This window comes from Hemiscyllium ocellatum, chromosome 2, assembly GCF_020745735.1.
Source record: "Hemiscyllium ocellatum isolate sHemOce1 chromosome 2, sHemOce1.pat.X.cur, whole genome shotgun sequence".
In the NCBI taxonomy this organism is placed as follows: domain Eukaryota; kingdom Metazoa; phylum Chordata; class Chondrichthyes; order Orectolobiformes; family Hemiscylliidae; genus Hemiscyllium; species Hemiscyllium ocellatum.
In genome coordinates this window covers 152,043,835-152,067,625 of record NC_083402.1, presented here as the reverse complement: position 1 = coordinate 152,067,625, position 23,791 = coordinate 152,043,835, and positions in this window count along the sequence as shown.

Here is a 23,791-nt window from a genome sequence, read left to right as displayed (position 1 = left end):
TGGCTGGACACTTTAACTCCCCCTCCCACTCCACCAAGGACATGCAGGTCCTTGGCCTCCTCCATCACCAGACCATGGCAACACGACGCCTGGAGGAAGAGCGCCTCATCTTCCGCCTAGGAACCCTCCAACCACAAGGGATGAACTCAGATTTCTCCAGCTTTCTCATTTCCCTTCCCCCCACCTTATCTCAGTCCCAACCTTCAGACTCAGCACCGCCCTCCTAACCTGCAATCTTCTTCCCGACCTCTCCGCCCCCACCCCCACTCCGGCCTATCACCCTCACCTTAACCTCCTTCCACCTATCTAATTACCAGCCCCCCTCCTCCCTACCTTTAATCTTAGCCTGCTTGGCACACCCTCCTCATTCCTGAAGAAGGGCTTATGCCTGAAACGTCGATTCTCCTGCTCCTTGGATGCTGCCTGACCTGCTGCGCTTTTCCAGCAACACACCTTTAAGCTCTGAAGGGTAGGTCATGTCTCACAAATCTTATTGAGTTCTTTCAGGAGGTGACCAAACAGGTGGTTGAGCATTTGATAAGGTTCCCCACGGTATGCTGTTGCATAAAATATGGAGGTATGGGATTGAGGGTGATTTAGTGGCTTGGATCAGAAATTGGCTAGCTGAAAGAAGGCAGAGGGTGGTGGTTAATGGGAAATGTTCATCCTGGAGTTCAGTTACTAGTGGTGTACCGCAAGGGTCATTTTTATAAACGACCTGGATGAGGGTGTAGAAGGATGGATTAGTAAATTTGCAGATGACACTAAGGTCGGTGGAGTTGCAGATTGTGCCAAAGGATGTTGTAGGTTACAGAAGGGCACAGATAAGCTGCAGAGCTGGGCTGAGAGATGACTAATGGAGTTTAATATGGAAAGGTGCGGGGTGATTCCCTTTGGAAGGAGCAGCAGGAATAAAGAGTACTGGGCTAATGGTAAAATTCTTAGTAGTGTAGATGAGCAGAGAGATCGCAGTATCCATGTACATAGATCCCTGAAAGTTACTACCCAGGTTGACAGTGTTGTTAAGAAGGCAGATGGTGTGTTAGCTTTTATTAGTAGAGGGATTGGATTTCGGAGCCATGAGGTCATGCTGCAGCTGTACAAAACTCTGGTGTGGCCGCACTTGGAGTATTGTATATAGTTCTGGTCACCGTATTATAGGAAGGATGTAAAAGCTTTGGAAAGGATTCAGAGGAGATTTACGAGGATGTTGCCTGGTATGGAGGGAAGGTCTTATAAGGAAAGGCTTAGGGACTTGAGGCTGTTTTCGTTAGAGAGAAGAAGGTTGAGAGGTGACTTAATTGAGACATACAACGTAATCAGAGGGGTAAGTTGAGTGGACAGTGACAGCCTTTGTCCTCAGATGATGATGGCTAGCACAAGGGGACATAGCTTTAAATTGAGCGATGATAGATATAGGACAGATGTCAGAGGTGGTTCCTTTACTCAGAGAGTAGTAGGGAAGTGGAATGCTCTGCCTGCAACAATCGTAGACTCTCCAACTTTGAGGGCATTTAAATGGTCATTGGATAAACATATAGATGAAAACGGAATAGTGTAGGTTAAATGGACTTCAGATTGGTTCCACAGGTCAGCATAACATCAAGGGCCGAAGGACCTGTACTGCGCTGTAATGTTGTATATTCTATATTCTATTTCTCACACAAGATTGGACATATTTCTTCAACAATAATCATACCCATTTGTGCTACTACTACCAACTTCTGTAAACCTTCCAAGGCAAACATTTTGGCAATTCTGTATGTTTTCTGCCACACGTGTATTGATTTTTCAGGCTGAGAACTTCATGAGTAGTTTTTACACGTGACTTTTTGATTGCAAGTAGTTTTTGAAGAATCACCTTTCATTATCAGTGGATGGCCCATATGGAGGAAAGGATCCACACCTATTCTTTACTGACAGATTCAGGAACACACAAGATATGCAGGCCAGGAGGTGTAAAGTAATTCATGGGTAATTTTGATGCTTTTACTAATCACTTTCTTATAACAGGTACCTCATCACCTTTGGGGATTCTCTACAGCCAAGGATGACTCTCTTCCACTCTCAGGGTGAGTTCAGAAGTGGCTGCACAGACTGATGTGGCTACCACTAACGCTGCGATACATGGGGCAGAAGGTAGTCAGGGGAAGGGGGTGGGTGCAGTGTTGGTGTTAGTGTTGGTATGGCAGCACCCTCCCGACACTGATTTTGCCTGGCTTCTGTTTTTTCCTGGCAGCAGTTCTCACGGTGCACTGATTATGATGTAAACACAATTTTATTTCTGCATACTGCTACAATTTGCTCCTTCTGATTGATGGAAGTCAACTAATTAGAGCATAACTAATTTGCATAGCAGGTGAAATTTTGAAATTTCATGCAAAAACCAAGGCACATTTAAAACCAGCCTGCAGCGTATGTATGTGAGTGTCCCTTTCTTTCCAAGAAGGGTAATTAGACAGAACCCTGACCTCCTCCACCGCCAAATCAAAGCCACTCGCCAATGGGGGAAGAGCGCCTCATCTTCCACCTCAGGACCCTCCAACCACACGGGGCATCAATATCGACTTCACCAGTTTCCTAATCTCCCCTCCCCCACTTCATCCCAGATCCAACTCTCCAACCAGGCAGCGCCCTCTTGACCTGTCCTACCTGTCCATCTTCTTTCCCATCTATCCTCTCCATCCTCCCCACCAACCTATAACCATCACTCCCCCCACCTTCATCTACCTATCACCATCTCACTTACCTTCTCTCCAGCCCCATATATATCTCTCAGCCCCCCCGGTCCACAAGCCACATTCTTGATGATGGGCTTATGACCGAAACATCAAGTCTCCTGCTCCTCAGATGTTACCCGATCTGCTGTGCTTTTCCAGCACCACACTACTCGACTCTGACTCGCCAGCATTTACTCCAGCATCTCCAGTCCTCCTAATTAGAAAGATTAGCACATTTTATTCTCTTTGTTCTTACTCTTAACAATTTTGCTTGAGTAATTTTTGCAATTTGTTCATTTATTCATTATTTGTTCTTTATTTGTTCATTTGAGGATAGTGGAACTGTTACTAAGTTAGCAATCTCCCCTTTCTGCTGCTAAGCACATATTCTCTTGGTGTTGAAGAGAAGGCATTGACTAGAAGGGCTGAGCTCCAATATGAGGAAAATGCCATCAAGCCAGTGTTAGATGTAACTGACATCAATATTTGCCTATGCTGAACGTGTCTAAGATGCACAAGATGATGTCCAGAGTGGGCTGCACTGGATACGGTACGGACACCAACTTGGTCGTGAAACAACACTATCACACCAGAGCTATGAGCTGAAAGCTGTGGCCCCAGGATATTACATTGAGATAATAGGAAATTCTGACACCAACTTGTGGAAACATTCGAGATGAACAGAAATGACTTTTCCATACTACCATATGTGGCAGAAGCTTCAGTATCTGAGGACTGAAGCTAAGTAGCTCTCTAGACCAAAGCCAGAGTTCGGAACAGTCTTATTCCAATGACAACAGCATAAGGAAACTTGAAAGGAAGGTACATAAGTTTTTTGAACCTGACATTAATGTTCTATGATAAATTAAGCGTTTACATTGGCGTAACTCATCTTCACTTCCATCAACTAGAAAGATGATAAATGTAACGCAAAGGATCCCTTACAGGTGAAATACCAAAGTATCTGCCATATGTGTTTAGCTTTCCAATGGAACTATCATCATCTAAGATCAGACGTAGTTGGCTATATCTTTTAATAGCTGGCATCTATTTCTATAAATGGATCAAAAGTTAACATTACATTATACAAACAGTCCTTGCTTTCATAGCAACCTGCCATCTATTGTGGGAGTTGCAGTCTTTGTCAACTTGGCCATGTTCCAGGCTATTGTATTTATACCAGAAATGAAAGAAGAGAAGAGAAGCAGTAGGTGTAGAATATCTGAGCTATTGAGATTGCTCCACGATTCAATACACGTGTGGCTGATCTTTAAGTCCACGTCCACTGTCTGCTCTCAATAGCCCTTGATTCTCTGAGAATAAAAGTCTCTCTATCTTAACTTGAAATATGTTCAATGACAGAGATCCACAATTGTCTGGCATCAAAAATTACAATGATCCATGATCTTTTGAGCAAGGTTATTTTCCTCATCCTTGTCCTAAATGATCAGACAGTTATGCCAAGACTCTTCCTCCATGTTGTTGGTTTCCCAGCCAGGGAAATCAACGTCTCAGTTTCTATAAAGTCAAATCCTTTCAGTGTCTTTTACATTTTAATGAGATTGGTTCTGAACAAAGAAAATTTACAGCCCAGGAACAGGCCCTTCAGCCCTCCAAGTCTGAGCCAATCCAAATCAACCATCTAAACCTGTCGCCCAGTTCCTAAGCATCTGCTCCCCACCTACTCATGCATCTGTCCAGACGTATATTAAGTGAATCTACCATGCCTGCCTCTACCACCTCTGCTGGCAATGTGTTCCAAACTAGATTAGAACCCCACCCCCACCCTCCTCTCATTTATCTCTCCATCCTTCAGGGACTCTGCCTGTATTCCTGATGAAGGGCTTTTGCCAGAAATGTTGATTTTCCTGATCCTCGGATGCTGCCTGAACTGCTGTGCTTTTCCAGCACCACTGTAATCTAGACTCTGGTTTCCAGCATCTGCAGTCATTGTTTTTACCCAATGTGCTCTGGACACCCCCCACCCCCTGTGTGAAGTACTTGCCACTTGTATCCCCCTTTGAGCGGCATGGTGGCACGGTGGTTAGCACTGCTGCCTCACAGCGCCTGAGACCCGGGTTCAATTCCCGACTCAGGCGACTGACTTGTGGAGTTTGCACGTTCTCCCCGTGTCTGCGTGGGTTTCCTCCGGGTGCTCCGGTTTCCTCCCACAGTCCAAAGATGTGCGGGTCAGGTGAATTGGCCATGCTAAATTGCCCGTAGTGTTAGGTATGGGGTAAATGTAGGGGTATGGGTGGGTTGCGCTTCGGCGGGTCGGTGTGGACTTGTTGGGCCGAAGGGTCTGTTTCCACACTGTAAGTAATCTAAACTTTCCACCTCTCACCTTGAAAGCGTGACCTCTCGTTATTGAATCCTTCACCCTGGGAAAAAGCTTATCTCTATCCACCCTGTCTATACCCTTCATGATTTTGTAAACCTCAATCAGGTCCCCCCTCAATCTCCTTTTTTCTAATGAAAACAATCCTAACCTACTCAACCTCTCTTCATAGCTAGCACCTTCCATACCAGGCAACATCCTCGTAAACCTTCTCTGCACCCTCTCCAAAGCGTCCACATCCTTTTGGCAATATGGCGACCAGAACTATACACAGTATTCTAAATGCAGCCAAATCAATGTTTTGTACAATTTTAACATGACTTGCCAGCTCTTATACTCAATACCCCATCTGATGAAGGCAAGCATGCTATATGCCTTCTTGACCACTCTATCCACCTGTGCAGCAACCTTCAGGGTACAATGGACCTGCACTCCCAGATCTCTCTGCTCATCAACTTTTCCCAAGGCTCTTCCATTCATTGTATAATTCGCTCTAGAATTAGACTTGCCTAAATGCATCACCTCACATTTGTCTGGATTGAACTCCATCTGCCACTTTTCCGCCCAACTCTCCAGTCTATCTATATCCTCCTGTATTCTCTGACAGTCCCTTATGCTTTCTGCTACTCCACCGATCTTTGTGTCATCTGCAAACTTGCTGATCATACCAACAGTGCCCTCTTCCAGATCATTTATGTATATTACAACCAACAGTGGCCCCAACACTGACCCCTGTGGAACACCACTGGTCATCTTTCTCCATTTCAAGAAACTCCCTTCAACTACTACTCTCTGTCTCCTGTTGCACAACCAGTTCTTTATCCACCTAGCTAGAACACCCTGCACACCATGTGACTTCACTTTCTCCATTAATCTACCATGGGGAACCTTATCAAATGCCTTACTAAAGTCCTTGTATATGACATCAACAGTCCTTCCTTCACCTATCAACTTGGTCACTTCCTCAAAGAACTCTATTAAGTTGGTAAGGCACGATCTTCCCCACAGAAAACCATGTTGCCTATCACTGATGAGCCCATTCTTTGCTAAATAGAAATAGATCCTATCCCTCAGTACCCTCTCCAGCAACTTTCCCACCACCGACATCAGCCTCACTGGTCTAGAGTTACCCGGAATATCTCTACTACCTTTCTTGAACAGGGGGACAACATGAACAACTCTCCAGTCCTCCGGGACCTTACCTGTGTTTAAGGATGTGACAAAGATATCTGTCAGGGCCCCAGCTATTTCCTCTCTCACCTTCCTCAGCAACCTGGGATAGATCCCATCTGGTCCTGGAGATTTATCCACCTTAATAACCTATAGCCTACCCAACACATCTTCTCATTCTTCGAAACCTGTACGGACACAAGCCCAATTTTTTTTCAGTCTTCCAGGAACCAATCTAATGAAGATTCCTTGGACTATCTCCAATGTTTCCTTAAATATGGAGACCAGACTGTGTACAGTAAACTATGTATTGTCTCACCAAAGCACTTTACAATTGCAGCAAGACTCACCTTATTCCTGTATTCCAAATCACTTGAGATAAAGGTAACTTGTAGTTTTAATTGCTTAGTGCAGCTGCATGCTCATTTTCTGTGAACGTTGCAAAAGTAGATCTTAATCCTGCTGTCCATTGATACATGCAACTGTGCACTTTTAAAAATCCTACAGGTGTACGTCAATATTTTGTTTGTGTCAAAACTGTCTGAAATATTGCCTGAAATGTTTTATTCACTATCAGCATAGTTTTGACTTTGAATAACCTGTAAAATGAGTAACTTTAGATCAGTTATCTCATAGGCCAACTTTACTGATTTTAGTTTCCATTGAAAGCAGATGGTTGATCTGATAATGCACTCTCTGCACTAGCACCCAAAGTCAAAACTACCTGTATTTAATTTGCTTAAGGAACATCCCAACAGAGAGTTACTGTCTGAAAATCTATTCCACAGATGTATACATTTGAAAACTATTTAATTAATGGCTGCTGAACCAGAGCAGAAAGGAATGTTCGATCCTGGGAATGATCGGGTGATGGTCCAATTTTCACTCCTATTTCTATATTGTGCTTTCAGGTGCTGCTGGATTATTGTCATTACTATCATTATTATTTGTTGAACATTTTAATTATTGTTTTCTATTTAGTTTCTAAGGAGTGATAGTCTATGATATCCATGTTGTGATTCTGTTGGGCAGTTCTGAGCACAAAGATGAAAATGTTGTAAAAAAAGCACAGTGGCAGATAAGATAGTTTATTGCCTGTGTTTTCCACAGTGCAACTAAACAATACTTTACTCACAATCTGACTCCCTCACAAGTTACAATGTTACCACCTGGTGATAGATATAATTCACCCAAGTATGCTTATTCATGTGTTGACTATTCCCATACATAAATGTTTTAGACAGCAACTCCAGAGGTGTCAAGGTATTAAACTTTGCTGGGCTTTCTGATATGGCTGACTGTAGTTTTAGTCAGGAAAGTTCTTAAGAACTTGAATTATTCAATTAAGAAAGGGGGAAAAATTAATACTTATAGTTTGAGTAGCTAGGCTCCTGCCTTTCCAGTGAATGAATTTTCCAAATGTAGAGGTGCCAGTGCTGGACTGAGTTGGACAAAGTCAGAAGTTACACAGCATCAGGTCATAGTCCTACAGGTTGGTTTGAAATCACACAAGCTTCCAGAGCACAGCCCGCACCCGATGATGGAGCAGCCCTTCATATCAACCTGTTGGACTATAACCTGCTGTTGTGTGTCTTCTGACTTTGAATTTTCCAAACTTACCATGCTATAATGCCATCACACGCAGAGATGAGACACCAGTCAGTATTAATGTGAGAGAAAGTGAGGACTGCAGATGCTGCAGATCAGAGTCGAGAACGTGGTGCTGGAAAAGCGCAGTCAGGCAGCATCCGAGGAGGAGGAGAATCAATGTTTTGGGCAAAGGCCTTTTATCATTAATGTGGGAGAGACCACTTGAATCACACCCCTGGCTAATGCAGGGAATTTGATGTTAAGAATGTCCTACATAGTATGACTGATTTTGCACAAAAGCACAAAGAAGAAATGCTGTTAGATTAACCGAAGGTTTGGAGGCCTGTTGGTTGTACCTGCCTCAGACATTTTTGGAATTTGTAGGAGTTGGGAGATGTTGCATTTCTGAGTTTGTTTCATTGTCTTTTTCCATTAAAGCTGCAATAACATGCGGTTCCTCAGCACGAGATCCTTTAATTCAAGAACAACAGAAAGGGAGGATCATGTTTTATTTGAACCCAACAAACTATTTTGTTCTCAATCATGATGCAAATGGCCATTATCATGATTGTGGTTAAATATGCAGAATGAATTTTCCATTTCCATTACTTGATTTGAAAACCTGAGGTCTTCATAGGATCATAGAATCACTGAATTGTTAAGGTGCAGGCTAAAGCTTTTCATTCCATGGTCTCTATCCTGACTCTCTGTGCATTTTGACTTCGTGTCATCTTCCCTCCCTTTCCCTGTAACCCTGCACATTGTTTCAAGTTAAATCATCATTTAATGCCTTCTTGAATGTCTTGTGTACAGTCATTAAAGTTGGTCTTACCTGAACCTAAAATTCGAGCAGCTGAATCTACATATATGTTTAAATTTACAAATGGATCTAGATAGATCAGATGAATGTTACAAAATTTGGCAGATGAAGGTTAATGTGGATAGATGTGAGGTTATTGATATTAGTCAGTGGAATAGAAAGGCAACTGATTGTCAAAATGGAAAGAAACCTCAGAGTGTTTTGGTGCACAGCGATCTGGGTGTCCTTTTCCATTAATCACAGAAAACTAGTATGTAGCTACAACAGATAATAACAAAGACAAATGGAATTTTGGTATTTATTGTTAAAGGAGTATAAGACTAGTTAAAGTTGGGTAGTTTTGTTTCAAATGTGCAAGGTATTAGTGAGACTGCTATTGGATTATTGCATACAATTTTGGCCACCTTACCTGAGGAGGACATAGTTGTATTAGAGGTAATTCAAAGGAGGTTCACTAGATTTATTTCAGAGATGAGGAGTTTGGCTTGGGAGGAGAGACTGAGCAGTTTAGGCCTATACTCTCTTGGAGTTTAGAAGAATGAGAGGAGATCTATTTGGGCTATATAGGATGTTTAAGGGGATTGACAAAGTAGATGTAGAAAGGACATTTCCTCATGTTGGGTAATTTAGAATGAGAGATCATCATTTTAGGATAGAGGGTGGCAGATTTAAAACAGATGAGAAAGAATTACTTCTCTGTATGGAAAATGTGAGATTGTTCACTTTGGCAGGAAGAATAAAAGAATAGAGTATTATTTAAATAGAGAGAGACATTCCAAGGTACAGAGAGTTCCAGGTGTTCTAGTGTATAAGTCACAAAAACAAATGGTCTGCAAGTAGAGCAAATAATTAAGAAGACTAATTGACTGAGAAAGTGCATTTGGGACCATATAGCGAGAAATGTTGCTGGGCCTCACAGAGAGAAACCCTCTATGAACCGCACAAAATTAACTTGACACTTAGACAAAATATGACAAAATTCAGTCGTTGAAAATAAGAAAACAACAATACAATTTATTTTAACCCAAACAGAAATGATGCTTGGAAGAGTTTAAAATTAACCAATTCCACCTACTGCCCCACTGCTGCGTAATCCATTATGAATGGTATATTATATCTGAATGTAGCCAAAAATGCACAGAAATAATTTAAACCTAAATATCTTTCATGCTGCCATACGATTTTAATGAACACTTCTCCCGAGAAACTTAATGGGTTGCAAGACACTCAAAAGAAATTGCCATTGTGGTAAAAGGAAAAATAAATGAAAAAACTAAACTTCTTTAAAAAAGAAAAATGTGATGAAGTGAAGCGCTTTAGGGAGGGACTTATTTTAAATGAGTTTGATGCATAAATAGATCTATTTTTGAGAAGTTTAATGTCTCCCCAATCTTTTCACTGGAAACATAAACACCACAATGATTCATGGGGGGGCGTTCCAGTACAGAATCAGCGCCCTGTACACTGCTATACTGTTCATTCTGCAATCACTTCATTCTGGATGATACCATGAGAATTTCGAAGTGGTTTGGATCAATTGGTGTTTTGTCATTTCTAACTGGGGTGTCAAGTAAATTGATGGTCTCCTGCATTGTCCTCAACTTTGGCTTTGTTTAGAGAAACAGTTAGATAAGCAATAACCACATGGAAAGGAAGCAGAGCACAACTTATCGCCAGCTGCACAAGATCTTTGTGCCAGTCTGAGATGAAAGAAGTTTTCTTGGCCATCATTTGCGCTGACTGTGGGAGTGATTCTCTGCAAATCTCCCCTTTTCTATTAAACCATCATTGTCATCTCAAGGTACTTCTCTGAAGTCACTATTTATGAATTCTTATTTCAATCAGCTCATCAGAGATGCTTCCAAAATGTATAAAATAAATTCATGTATAAAATTAAAGCACATTGGATTGAGGATAGTGTTTGAGATGATTAGAAGATTAGATCACAGATAGAAATGAAGAGTAAGAGTCAATAGATCTATTTTCTGAATGGCAGGCAGTGACTCGTGGGGAACCTCAGGGATCGGTACTGGACCACAGCTATTCACAATTTATATTAATGATTTAGATGAGAGAACTAAATGTAGTCTCTAAACATTTGCAGATGATGGAAATCCAGATAGGAGGATGAGCTGGGAGGAAGATGCAGAGATGTTGCAATGTGATTTGGCCAAGCTGAATGAGTGGGCAAATGCATGGCACATGCAATTTAATCTAGAGAAGCTGAAGTTATCAACTTTAGCAGCAAAAATGGGAAGGCGGATTTTTTACATGAATGTCTGTAATCTGAAAGAGGAGAATATTCAATGAGATCTGGATGTCCTCAGACACCAGTCGCTGGCATTTAGCATGTGGGAGGAGCAGGCAGGAAAGAAGGCAAACTTTGCTTTGACTTTAATAGCAAGAGGATTTGATTACAGGAACAAGGATGTCTTGCTGTAGTTATGTAGGGCATTGGTGAGGCCACATCTGGAATTTGGAGATAGTGAGGACTGCAGATGCTGGAAAGTCAGAGTGGATAAAGTGTGAAGCTGGAAAAAGCACAGCTGGTCAATCAGCATCAGGGGAGCAGGAGAGTCGATGTTTCCGGTTGGAACCTTTCATCAGGACCCACATCTAGAGTATTGTGTGCAGGATTTGCCCCTTATCTGAGGAAGGACGTTCTTGCTCTCAGTTCCTGGGATGGCAAGACTAATGTATGAGGAGAGATTGAGTCAGTTAGGATTGCACTCAATAGGGTTTGGATGAGAAAGAATCCCATTAAATCTATAAAGTTACAAAAGGGATAGTCAGGTTAGATACAGGAAGGAAGTTCCTGATGGAGTCCAGAATCATGGGTCATAGTTTAAGGATAAGGGATAAACCTCTTAGGGCTGAGATGAGGTGAAATTTCATCCAGAGAGCAGTGAGCCCATGGAATTTGCTGTCACAGAAAGTGGTTGCGATGAAAACATTATGTTTTCAAGAAGGAGGTAGATATAGCTCTTGTGGCTAAAGGGATCAAAGGATATGGAGGAAGGGTGGGATTGATCTCAACGATCAGCCATGATCATATTGAATAGTGGAACAAGCTCAAAGGACCAAATGGCCGATTCCTGCTGCTATCTCCCGTGTTTCTATATAAATCCTTCATCAAGTAAACAAATGCACATAATACACCATGGCATTTTACTGTTGTGATACTGTGTGTGTGGATTCTTCTCTTTGTGTTTCTCTTGCTGCCAGAGTATGACATCCATCTATTTAAATCTGATTTGGTACCTACCCCTACAATGAGGTGGGTAAGAGGCAGCTAGCCATGACCTTCTTCTCAGATCTCCTTGGGACTGAGGTGGCTATCTGTCGGCAGAGACAAGGATAATCCCTGGATCACAGCTCCTGGATTTAAGATTGCATTATCTTTGGATTTTAGTTCACTGCAAAAGACATTGAGAGATGTACAGATTGGAAAAATGAAGCCTAAATGAGTTATATTAATAGAATAATACTAACTTATGCCATTTTCTAAAGTTTTTTTGGGGATATGGAGTTTGCTGCCAATATTTGTCCTTGAATGATTACAACTAAGAGTTGATCAAAAATTGCTCTCTGAAAAAAAGCAAACAAAAAAAAACACAGATTTGATTCATAGTCTTTGTTAAGTTACTTGATCTCAACTGCAAATGTGGTGTGATTCTGAAATTCATCTGAGTGCCTCTACAATGCTGGGAAACATCAAGGAAGGTCAGAGTGACCTAATAATTGGTGCATGTGGGCTGTTAGATTAAAAGTTGTTTGATTTGATTGTGACTTTCCTCTCACATTAAATGTGTGCATGGGACATAACTAACCAAGAAAGGAGAAATGTAAGGAGCTGTGTGAACATCAGATATAGGAATGTAAAAACCTAGGAATAAAAATACACCAATCCATTTTCCCCAATCCCGTAGCTTGAAAAATATCACCTCCAATTCTAATTCTGATGTTTTCTTTAATTCCTGCTCAATTCTATACCATGGTCTTCAAATTGTTTGTATTCCCTTAGTTATGAGTTAACTGATCCCATAGTGTTGTAGTGAATGTTATAATGAGCTTCAGGACTGCTTGAATGTGAAGCAAGCCTTATCAAGGCCCCCAGTTGTATGTGTAAATTTATCAACATTGTTGTAACAAAATATATAAACTCTGTCTTTATTTTTAATTAACTAAATGCATGATGTAATATTCACTCTTCCCCAATGGTTCTTTGTCCAGCAATATCTTGACACCTAAAGTTTTCATTGTTGTGTTGAAGACACTCCATGTCCTTTTTCTCCTCCTAACCTCTATAAGGGCCTCCAATCTTATAACCTATTTCTTATGAACTCTGCTATGGTGGCCTCATCTTACATTTCTGATCTCCCTTCACCATCTTTGATGGCTATGGCCTCAGCTATTTATATATAATCTCTTGAATTTCCCCTTTCTTTTCCTCCATTTCTTGGTGAGATTTTTAGGATATTTGATGTTAATTTTCTTTAGTACTTTTTGTTACTTCACATGTGATCAGGTTGATGGAGATGGAGGTCAGATAAGGTGATGATTGGTCCAATGTCATTGGCATCCTATATGTTGTGGACGATGTGGATCCTGTAGGTCCTTGCTCACATAATGACATAGTTAACCAGATGCCAGTGTTTAGACCATGGCTATTGCTATACAACCTTGTGTTTGTCTCATGGCAAAGACAGCATCCGAGGAGCAGGAGGATCAATGTTTCAAGCATAATTTCTTCATTCAGCTCTTCTTGAAGAAGGGCTTATGCTCGAAACATTGATCTTGCTGCTCCTCAGATGCTGCCTGACCTGCTGTGCTTTTCCAGCACCACACTCTTCGACTGTGATCTCCAGAATCTGCAGTCCTCACTTTCTCCTTGTCCCATGGCAGAACAGTTATGATAAGGTCCATTCTGGACATTGTTTTTAAGCGGTGGACTCCAAGGAGCTTGCACTCTGTCCTTCCTCCTTGCTGATCACATTCTTCTCCAACTTTGTATTCTTCCTGAATCTGGCATCGAGAATGGAGGGTCTGTCTCCTGCTGGGCCTGAGATTAGGAATTGTTCAGGTTTGATGCAGGTCCATCTTGAGAGTTTGAGTGTACACACTGCTGTATTCAGATTGCTCCTGATGGTGAGCTCACACTCATGAGTTGAACATTCATCCCACTAAAGGGGAAAGCCAGATAGCCTACTAGAAAGACACAGCCTCAGCAGGAGTGCTCAGAGAAGAGTGGGATGGTCAATTAAAGGCCTGTTCCAGCTGCTGCTGATGTTTAACAAGAAGCTGGAGGGTCTTCTGCCACTTGAGGGTCTTCTCCCTCACCAAAGAAGAGCCAGGTGGCTGACTAACAGGGCCCTCCATGATTGTACACTCAGTGGTGCACTGAGGCCCATTGAGTAAGGCACCTCATGGAATAACCCACCTGGCTTCACCAAGACACTGTGTGAATGGCCTTGGAAACCATGAACACCTTTCTTCATTATGTTATTCCATAGGCAGAGTCCCATACTGCTTCTCTGGACTGCGATCGTCCCAGCTCTGGCTGCTGCTGGCATTGAAGTCTATTGGTTCTATAAATGGCCAATATCTGTTATGAGGTGGGATTTCATTCTTTAAAGATGAACTGACACCAGATAGGTAATTAAGTCCACTTCTGGGCTCCTTTATGGCTCTGTGGCAATGGGTTGTTCATGGTTTTCTTATTTCCATCATTGAGGCTGGTGCTGGCATGATGAAGTTTAGCATGGCATGCAATTGAGAGATTTTATCAGTTTCTGGCAGACAAATGAGGTTCTTTTTTTTCCCTGGAATCTCTATGTTCTAGGAAATATAGAAACAGGAGTAGGTCAGTCAATCAATTGAGCCCGTTTGACCATTCAATGAGATCATGACTGATCACTTATATCTTCTGAACCACATTGAGTATTGTGTATCAATTCCAAGCACTCTAGTCGGTCATTATTTCTTTATTCTTTCTTGAATGTGAGTGTCATTGGCAAGGCCAATGTTCTTCATCAATGCCTACTTATCCAAAACTGAATGGCTTGCTGGATCATTTCAGTTAAGACTCAATCACATTACTGTGTGTCTGGAGTCACATGTAGGCCAGAGTGAGTGAGCATGACAGATATCCTTCCTGAAAGCTTCCTCTGACAGCTCATTCCATACACGTACCACCCTCTGCAGAAAAAGTTGCCCCTTAGGTCTCTTTATATCTTTTCCCTCTCACCATAAATCTATGCCCTCTAATTCTGGACTCCCCCATCCCAGGGAGAAGACTTCATCGATTTATCCTATCCATGCCCCTCATGATTTTATAAACCTCTATAAGGTCACCACTCCGCCTCTGATGCTCAAGGGAAAACAGCCCCAGCCTGTTCAGTCTCTCCCTATCGCTCAAATCCTTCAACCCTGGCAATATGCTTGTAAATCTTTTCTGAACTCTTTCAAGTTTCACAACATCCTTCTGATAGGAAGGAGACCAGAATTGCACACAATATTCCAAAAGTGACCTAACCCAAGTCATGTAGAGCAGAAACATGACCTCCCAATTCCTATACTCAATGCTTTGACCAATAAAGGAAGGCATACCAAACTCCTTCTTCACTATCCTATTTTCCTGAGACTCTACTTTCAAAGACCTAAATTCAAGGTCTCTTTGTTCAGCAACACTCCCGTGGACCTTACCGTTCAGTATATAAGTCCTGCTCTGATTTGCTTTCCCAAAATACAGCAAAATTTATCTAAATTCAACTCCATCTGCCACTCCTCAACCCGTCTGATCAAGATTGTGTTATAATCTGAGGTAACCATCTTCACTGTCTACTACACCTCCAATTTTGGTGTCATCTGCCTCTGCTAAAGTCAATGCCTCTGCTAAAACCGTGTATAGAAATAAAAGTCTTTAAAAGGATCTCATGACTAGTTTGATGAACTTAGCGAAATTAAAGTCTATGCTTTCAGTCGTTTGTCCCATAATCTTGTTTTCTGGCTGAAGGGGTGGTCCCTTGATTTTATTTGAGTTTCATTTCTACATGACAGGATAACTTAAACAATTCAAGCCATCACCTCGACTTGCACCTATTACAGGAGATGTGAGAGTGAGGAAAAGTAATAGTGGTGGTGGAAACTGTGAGAGGCAGGTGTAGCTCAGACTTTTGCAATAAATAAGTTCAAATGTATTGCAGGCCAATCAAAAAGAATTAGACTGACAGGCTCCCTCGGAGGAAATCAATGAAACTCACAGAGACTGCTCAACACAGATCAAGAGGATAAGAATAAGCCAACTAGGGGAAACTGGAAACAGATGAGAAGGAGGAAACTTTGCTTTCTGACACTAAGAGAGAAGTGGTTAGAAACAACAGGAAAAGAGAGTGAGAATCAGAGCTGGGGAATAAAAGACACAAAGCAAGCTAAGAGAGGGTTACAGGAGACAGAGCCAAAATAAATACAACTGAGCAGGAAAAAAACCAGGCCATGCAGATTTCATTCTTCTTTCCTTTTGGTTGTTGCACCAAGGGACAAAAAGATCAGCAGACGAAAGAGAATGAAAGTCCTCATTTGTGAATTTGGTGGGTTATATATAACACTTGTCTTTCAGACAAAGTCTTAACACTGAGTTGCATGTGTATCCAGGAAAGAAAAAATGAGACTGTCCTGCATTATACACTTGAAATATCAAACATGAAAACAGAGACATCCCTAAGCAATCTAATTTTTCAGCCATGATGATAAGCATGAGCAATAGCGAGTAAGGAAATGTCATGGCTTGAACCCATTGACATGGTAAATGGATTTAATCAGCTAGAGGACATGGAAACCAAAAGATTGAAAAGCAGAAAATCTGAAATGCTGATGTGGTGTGGGAGGGGACAGATACAATTGGAACAGTGTGTCTCGTTTATTTAATTTTTAGGCATCCTCTCTGATTCGAACCTGAAAGTATGGCTTGAAGGTGTCCATTTGGTGGACAATTCACATGGGGCTGAGGGGCATTCTCCTGTTCCTATGTTCCTATATCAGCAAAGCAGCCACAAATATTAGATGTGTCAGTTGGAGGGTAGGCTTGCAGTTCTCAGGAAAAGTTTGAATTAGTCCAACTACCTTCCATACCATCATAAGGTCCAGTGTGTTCATTTCAAAGTATTATTGTTTTTTTTTACTATCTTTTCCCATTGGTTTGAGGAGACTTGGAAGTTCTTTAATAATAATACTTGGAAGCCCTGATTCCTAAGTTCCCAATCCCATTCCAAAGCTTCCTAATTTTCGGAAATGAAGGCAATGTGCTGGTTTGGATCGTGAAATCATTCCCAACCCAGCTAACTGCATTATGGAGATAGACACGGTAATACATCACCAGCATTTTCACAGAGTTCCAACAGCTTTTTAAAGAGCCATGGCACCTCAGACATGTCATGGAACACAGTTTGCACCAGGGAACCTTTTGAACAATAAGTTCCAAAGGTGCACCTTGTCAGACAATGTCACATCCATGTCCTTTTACCTTCTATAGACTCTGTGGTAACATTATCACTATAGAGACAGTAGGATATGTGAAAAAAATTAAAACAACAGTAATTCATTAATAACTTTCCACTATGTTAAAAAAAACAGCATTTCCCTATAGCCTTGTAAAAATGACAGTAATTCAGACCCTTTAAAGAATCAACAGTGAAAATTGAAACCACTTGAAACCACTTAACTTTTATGTAAATAAATGTCATGAAGTTGGCAGCAGGGATTAGAGAGCCCAGCTGTCAATCAAACAGGAGCTCAGAGATGAATTATTATTTGTGTTCTTAGTCACATTGAGGATGAAAACATGAATGATGGAGTTAGGTGACAGATCAGCTGTCATCTCATTGATTGGCAGAATAGCATCAAGGTGCTAAATGTCCATCAACTGTTTCTATGTTCCTAACTGATAGGTGTGACTCTCAGGTCTGCTGGGCTCCTTTGCAACACCATTAGGGAAGGTTCTGTTTCTTGCACATGTTAATGGAGTAAATGGCAGGTCTCCTGAAATTTACAGCTGATCCTCACTGGCAATCGGGACCAGCATTTGCCTTCATGTCATAGCAGCAGACAGAACAGCACTGGCAGAAATATGGGACAGAATAAACAACACACTGGCTTGCAGACCAACATAACCAGGATTCACAATGATCTAGTAGCTGTGATTGAACAAGCCACCCTCCCAGATCCAGACCTTCCTGAGATCAATAACTTTCCAACCTTTCTGTATTTTATTGTACAACTTTGAATTCTGGGTGCAGGTTCCTTGAAGGTGGAGTCCCAGGTAGACAGGATAGTGGAGAAAGCATTTACTGGTCAGTGCATTGACCATCAGATTTGGGGGATTATGTTGCAGTTATGCAGGATATTGGTTCGGCCACTTTTGGAATACTGCATACAATTTCAGCCTCCCTGCTACAGGAAGGATGTTGTGAAACTTGAGAGGGTTCAGAAAAGATTTACACAGATGTTCCAGAGTTTGAGCATTTCAGCTATAGGGAGAGGCTGAATAGACTAGGGCTGTTTTCCCTGGAGCGTCAGAGGCTGAGGGATAACTTTATAGAGGTTTATAAAATCATGCAGGGCATGGATAGGATGAATAGTCTTTTCTCCAGGGTAGGGGAGTCCAAAACTAGAGGGCATAGGTTTAAGGTGAGAGGGGAAAAATTTTAAAGGCACCTGAGGGGTAACGTTTTCACACAGAGGATGGTGCATGTGTGGAACGAGCTGCCAGAGGAAGTGGTGGAGGTTGGTACAGTTAGAACATGTAAAGGCCATCTGGATGGGTATATGAACAGGAAGGATTTAGAGGGATATGGCGCTAAGGCTGGCAAGGGGGACTAGATTAATTTAGGATGTCTGATCAGCATGGAGGAGTTAGGTTTGGTCTAAGAATGTCTTAAGTGGTCTGCTGTCAAATTGGTTCCCTAATTATTAAATATATTGTCAATATATATTGACTATATATTGTCAAATATATAGTAATAGGGATTAACAGCTGTTATGCCTCATCAGTGTGATGAGAGGATATCTCATCACTCTGGTCAGGAGCCAGAGGGAAGAAGGTTCATAAAGTCTTGAGACCCCAGTTCTCTGAAATAGTGTAAATAGCTAGCCTGGCCATTGGGGCGCAGACAGCCTCACACAGGGCACCTCACACCTTTAATGCATTATCTGGGCCAACATGGCACCAAGTGTTAAAGTTCACTTGAGAATGTAACTTTTAAAAAAGTTCTGGAATTTGTATATGGAAGAACTGAAACCAACATGGTCAATCTAAAAGATGAGAGACTTAACAAACATTTCAGGTCTTTTTCAATATATAATTTCAGTTGCATCACACTGTAAACTTTTGCTATAAATTCTGTGTCTTACGATCTTATACTCCACAACTACCTGATGAAGGAGCAGCGCTCTGAAAGCTAGTGCTTCCAAATAAACCTGTTGGACTATAACCTACTGTTATGTGATTTTTAACTTTGGACACCAACATTGGAACCTCCAAAAACTGTTCATTAGTTTGCACAAGTATAGATTCCAATCATAATTTGTTAAAACTATCCAGAGCCCTGTCATGGTAATTATACCCTTTAAAGAACATTGGAATATTTTGTTATTAAAGATGCTATACAAGTCATTGCTGCTGAATAATGTAACAAAATAGTGGTACAACCTGGTCACAAAATAAAGCAAAATGAATGACTACTAATGCATGATGTTGTATAGTAGAATAGAATAAAACTGAACAGAGAAACAAGACAGCTCTTTGCATATTGAACATCAGTGAGCAGATTTCAGGTGGACAGGACTGAAACATTGGCAAAATGCCCCCAGAGATATAAAGTTTAATGGTTCATTTCCAAACCTGAAACAGGTGGAAAGCATCAGCTGACAACGTGCCTGCAGAGAAAGCAGCTCAGTAATCTTCCTCAGGACTGAATTAAAACACCATTATGACCAGCAAAATTAGCATCAGGTCAATACTGAGATAGGTACAGGAAGGATCAAACCGATTGTATTGTACTTTGTAACTGAAACTTAAGGCTGATCAAAACTGGGCAGTCAACAAAAGCAAATTACAATAAAATCAGCATTAAATAAATTCTATAAATGTATCCTGGAATAAAATTAGGCAGGAATACATTGGACTGTAAAACCAATATAAAATAAAGCAGTGCAGTAAAGGAAGCGTTTTAAACATAATCAAATTAAGCTGTGAAATAGGGCACAATCAAACATGGCTGTTAACGAGAATGTTGGAGCTTACCTTGTTAATTGGTATTTGGGGATTGGGGTTGCTGAAGCTTCCTCAATCTGGAAGCTAATATGTAACTTGCAGGGTGGCCCAGTGGTCAGCACTGCTGCTTCACAGCTCCAGGGATTCTGATTTGATTCCAGCCTCAGGTGACATTCTGTGTGGAATTTGCACAGGTTTCCTACCACAGTCCAAAGATGTGCAGGTTAACTGAATTGGCGGATGCTAAAGTTGCCCATAGTGTTCAGGGTGTGTCGATTAGCTGCATTAGTCAGGGGTAAATGTAGAGCAGGAGGGGAATGGGTCTGGGTGGATTACTCAGAGGGTTGTTGGGCCAAATGACCTGTTTCCGTACTGTAGGGATTCTGCAAGATCTGTGCAGTTAACCTTGAAGTGGCAGTCATAACTGGTGGTGTTGACTGTATAAGAAATAGAAAGATTTTTATACATTGTCTTATTTTGTCTTATGAAAAAAATATTTCACTTTCCTTTCCTCCTCAGCACTTGAATGAAGCTTGAGGCATCCTCAATATTTGGGCCATTGTTAATCATGAATTGGAAGAACTGCTAAGAATTGAGGTGTCCCAGGGCTGAGTGAATCACCATTGAAGATTAGGATAATGATTGTACTGATTGTCCTGTCTGGTGAGAATGGGAGCTGACCAGGGTGGTGATCAGTAGCTGGAGGTTTTGTTACCCATATCAGAATGGGTTGAAAGATTGAGAGCCAAGGTGTCTGGGACAGAGGCAGAAGTTGCACATTTGAATCATAAAATCCCTACCGTGCAAAAAGAGGCCACTTGGTCCATCAACGGACATCCCACCTAGACGCAGCCATTCTCAAAGCTCTGCATTTCTTATGACTAGCCCACATAACCTGCGCATCCCTGGACACTGTGGGCAATTTAGCATGGCCAACCCACCTACCCTACACATCTTTGGACAGCAAGAGGAAACCCACACAGTTACCCAAGGATGGGATTGAAGTGGGTCCCTGGTGCTATGAGGCAACAGTGCTAACCACTGTGCTACCGTGAATGTGAAAGTTTGCACATTTGTGGCCTGAGGGCTGCCACTCCTCCACTTAACAAGAGATGGATGTTAATGTTAAAAGGAAATGCTGAGAACATTGAAGTTGCAGAAAATATTTTTTTTTGCTCTTGAATGCCCCAGGACAGATCTTTGATTTGTTAGGGTACAGGGTAACCCCCAGCCCCTGCTAATTTAAAACCAGGAAAGATTCACCTTGTGCGGTAATCTATTAAAATTTGAGAGGCCAAGAATTATCCCAAAGGTTACTCTTCAAAGTAAAAGTAAACAATTTTTTTTTAAAGTCTAACTGAAAATAATTAGCTAACAATTTTTTACAACTCTTTCCTCTAACCTATCTTTTACTTTTCCTTCTATAATACTGGTCCAATAAGATCCCCGATTAAGCTTTACCAAAAAATTCAAATCTCAAACCCAGCCAGCTGTCGAAGCATCTCTTTGTATCTTCTTCATTCTTCTTTTCTTCTTCTTAGGGTTCCTGTTTCACAGGTCATTGATGGACAAAGGTTCCTTTAAGAGAGCTATTCTGCAGGTAGTCTGCAGAAGTTGGTGGCTTGGTAGTTCTCCCCCAACTGTTCAATTTTTTTCAGATTTATACCCCAATGCATTGGATCATTTCATTGGCTTTAGTATTGTCAAAATAGCGAATTCAAACTTGATTGGAGTTTAGTATCTTGGGGCATAATTTAAACTGATTGACTGAAATTAAATTTGTTTTTGTCTCATAGCAACCAGGTACTGCTAGCTGCTGGACCAAATGGTACATTGTAAATTCTCCAGCACTCTGTGTTCTTGCTAAGTCCTTCATCTCTCTTAAATGTACAATACCGCTTACACCTTTGTAACAGAATGTCCATTGCTTTGTTCAGTGAACCTGTATAGTCACTTGGAAGCACTAGCTTTTGAAGCACTGCTCCTTCATCTGGTGGTTGTGGGGGTTAAGATCATGCTCACAGAATTTACAGCCAAAGGAGACCTGAAACATCGATTCTTCTCCTCCTCAGATGCTGCCTGACCTGCTGTGCTTTTCCAGCACTACACTCTCGACTAGTGTAACAAGGCACTGACCAGCAGGATTATTTGGTATCTAGTTGTATGTGAAGCTGGGAGAAACAAGAATCTTTTTCCCAAACCTAAGTTAAAAGAATGCATGATACTGTCCCAACTCTTGCTGTTTAACAGTCTTCCCACATCATATATTTCCAAAAGCCAGTGATGGTAGAGGTGACAAATATTGGGAAAATATCGCCTCTGTGTATGATGGCATGATTGCACAGTACATTTGGAAAATTCAAAGTCAGAAGTCACACAACAGCAGGTTATAGTCCAACAGGTTGATATGAAGTGCTGCTCCATCATCGGGTGCGGGCTGTGCTCTGGAAGCTTGTGTGATTTCAAACCAACCTGTTGGACTATGACCTGGTGCTGTGTAACTTCTGACTTTGTCCAACCCAGTCCAACACTGGCACCTCTACATTTGGAAAATTCATTCACTGGAAAGGCAGGAACCTAGCTACCCAACTAGACGTATTAATTTTTCCACCTTTCTTAATTGAATAATTCAAGTTCTTCAGAACTTTCCTGACCAAAGCTACAGTCAGCCATATCAGAAAGCCCAGCAAAGTTTAATACCTTGACACCTCTAGAGTTGCTGTCTAAAACATTCATGTATGGGAATAGTCAACACATGAATAAGCATACTTGGGTGAACTATATCTATCACCAGGTGGTATCATTGTAACTTGTGAGGGAATCAGATTGTGAGTAACGTATTGCTTAGTTGCACTGTGAAAAATACAGGCAATAAACTATCTTATCTGGCACTGTGCTTTTGTTACATTTTCATCTTTGTGCTCAGAACTGCCCCACAAAATTGCAACGTGGATACTAGAGACTTTCACTCCTTAGAAACTAAATTGAAAACTGTAATTAAAATGTTCAACAAGTAATATTTATAATAAAGACAATAATCCAGCAGCACCTGAAAGCACAATATAAAAATAGGAGTGAAAATTGGACCATAACCAGATCATTCCCAGAATCAACCATTCCTTTTGACATTGCCCAAATTCCTGTGTAGTCAAGAGTTGTCCCTTTATCGGTCTAAATGGCCACTCAGTGGACAGCAGCGACAGTCAGGCTCCCACCATTAGTCAACTCTGGCAGATAAAACCCAGACTCCCTTCTCAATGGTGCCTGCAGCCTTTCTCCAGCTGTCCTGCCTCCCAGTGTCACTCCAGAGAATTTGCAAAACATTGGGCTTGGCTTGGTAAGACACTCAAAACGCAATCACTTGGAAAAAAATTAATATTGGACCCAAAGTTAACTCTGCCTCTCACTCCAGAATTGCTGCCTGACTTGCTTTTGATTCACACAGCATTTTATGCTTTTTTTAACTGTAGATTTCCAGGACTGAGACAGACACATTTAACCAACATGTTTCTAATGTCAGGAAGTTGTTATTGTGAAATAGTTCCAGCAAGCTGTATACAAGGCTATGGCTCATATTGCCCATATTGTTGAACTAATCATTCACCTTAAGCTGTCATTTAAAATCCCACAGAGAAATTTAAGTTCAGACAATCAAATAAATCAAGAATTATAGTCAGTGTCAGTAATAAACTACTGGATTGTTATGAAAGACCATCTAATTCATTAAAGTCCTTTAAAGAAGTAAAGAAACTTGCCATAATTATAGCAACTGGCATTTATGTGACTCTCACTAATTTGGTGGAATCTTAACAATTATCCGAAATATCCGAACAAAGCAATCAGCTGTTACCAATGAAAAAATCATGGACTTGTCAGTGCATGCT